Source organism: Myotis brandtii, unplaced genomic scaffold (assembly GCF_000412655.1).
Source record: "Myotis brandtii unplaced genomic scaffold, ASM41265v1 scaffold932, whole genome shotgun sequence".
NCBI lineage: Eukaryota > Metazoa > Chordata > Mammalia > Chiroptera > Vespertilionidae > Myotis > Myotis brandtii.
The window spans coordinates 15,012-17,544 of NW_005371846.1; positions in this window are offsets into that span (position 1 = coordinate 15,012).

Here is a 2,533-nt window from a genome sequence, read left to right on the forward strand (position 1 = left end):
GTGTTTGGTTATGTAGTTCTCTCTCTGCTTTCCATGAGAAGAAGCAGGGCTCCACGTAGTCGCGCTGTCCCAGATCCGGCGTTTCCAGGTTAGCAGCCGATCTCTGGATGCAGGGTCTTTGGGTGTATACGCTTCCAATAACAGCCACTCAAGATGGTGCGGTCTCCGCAGCTGACGAAAAGCTATCATTTAGAATTGAAGGTCAGATAAAGAGAAAGCTAAAGGAGTTCATCACCACCAAACCAGTATTACATGAAATGTTAAAGGGTCTTCTTTAAGAAGATGAGGGGGGTAAAAATAAGAATAGGAACAATAAAATGGCAATAAATACACATTTATTCACAATTGAATCTAAAAATCAAAATAAATGAACAAACAGAACAGAAACAGACTCATGGGTACAGAGAACATTTTGATAGTTGCCAGATTGGTGTGGGGGACGGGGGGATTGGGTGAAAAGGTAAAGGGATTTTGAAGTACAAATTAGTCACAGGCCATGAACACAGACAACAGACAGGTGAAGGACTGAGATGGGGTGGGAGATGGATGGAGGGGGCAAAAGTGTGAAAATGGGGGGCATCTGTATTACTGTCAACAATAAAATAAATTTTAAAAGGATAAAAAAAGAAAAACCTTTCAAAATTTTACTGCAAAGCACAACAAAAAATGATTGATTTTTGTATACTGACCTTATATCCTGATTTCTATACATATGATTACGTTGCTTTTGAATAAACATAAATATTGCCTATTGCCAACTGGTAGTATCTATTATTTATTTTTCTTACCTTTTCCCACAATCTAGGACTTCCAGGTAAATAGAAATTGTGGGCTGACATCTTTCACCTGGTTCTTTATTTAAAATTAAATATATTGGGATAACATTGGTTAATAACATTATACAAGTTTCAATTGTACAATTCTGTAATACATTGCCTGCATATTGCATTGTATGTTCACTGCCCAAAGCCCAGTCTTCTTCTATCACCTATTTTTTAAAAATATATTTTTATTGGTTTCAGAGAGGAAGGGAGAGGGAGAGAGAGATAGAAATATCAGCGATGAGAGAGAATCATTATTGGCTGCCTCCTGCACGCCACCTACTAGGATCGAGCCCACAACCTGGACATATGCCCTTGACTGGAATCCAACCCATGACCCTTCATTCTGCAGGCCAACGCTCTATCCAGGGAGCAAACCAGCCAGGGCTTCTCATCACCTGTTTAACCCCCTTTACACCCTTCTACCTCTCCCCACCCCTCTTCTCTGTTAACCACCATGCTGTTATCTGTGTCGATGAGTTTGTTTGTTTTGATTATGTGTTGCTTTCTGTTTTATATCTCACATGTGCATGAAATCATATGTTATTTTCTGTATGATTTATTTCACTTAGCATAATCCTCTTAAGATCCATGCAGGTTGTCGCAAGTGGCAATATTTCGTTCGTTTTTATGTCTGAGTGATATGCCGTTGTATAATGTACCACATCTTCGTTATCTAGTCAACCATCAAAGGACACTTAGGATGTTTCCATCCTGGCTCTTGATCTTAGCAAGAAAGTAGTCACTCCTTCATCATTAAGTTTGATGACACTCTAGGTACTTTATAGAACCCCTTTATCAGGTTGAGAAAGCTCCCTTCTGTTCCTAGCTTGCTGAAAATTTCTATATTGGTGGATGTTAAATTTTGTCAAGTACTTTTTCCTGCATCCATTGAGAGGATCATATGGTTTGTCCTTTTTAACTTATTGATATGGTGAATTACACTGATTAGTTATTGAACATGAACCAAACTGACATTCCTAGGATAACCCACTTTGGCTAGGATGTATTGTCTTTTTTACATATTATTGAATTTGATTCGCTAACATTTTCCTTAAGACACTTACATCTGCCCAACTGGTTCTCAGTCAACCTGTGAGCCAGGAGGTCACAGTTCAATTCCCAGTCAGGGCTCACAAACGGGTTGCAGGCTTGATCCCCAATCATGCAGGAGGCAGCCAATCAATAATTCTCTCTCAGGGATGTTTCCATCTCTCTCTCCCTCATCCTTCCTCTCTGAAATCAATAAAAAAATATATTTAAAAAAAAGATACATCTATGTTTGTGTGATATATTGGTCTTAAACTGGATCTTCTTGAAATATGCTTGTTTGATCTTGGAATCCATAATGCTGATCTCATAAAATGAGTTGGGAACTGTTTCTTTCTCTTCTATTTACAAAAAATGTTTGAATAGACTTGGTATATTTCTGCCTTAAATGTTTGGGAGACTTCACCAGTGAAGCCATCTGAGCCTGAAGTTTTCTTTGTGGGGAGGTTTTAAACTACGAATTAAATCCCTTTAATAGATACACATCCATTCAGTTTCTCCACCTCTTCCTGAGTGAACTTCGGTAGGCTGGGTGTTCCAAGGAGTTTTTTTCATATTGTTTAGGTTGTCAAGTTTATTCGCACAAAGTTGTCACATTTGCTTATTTTCCTTTTTTAAAAAAAATATATTTTATTGATTTTTACAGAGAGGAAGGGAGAGGG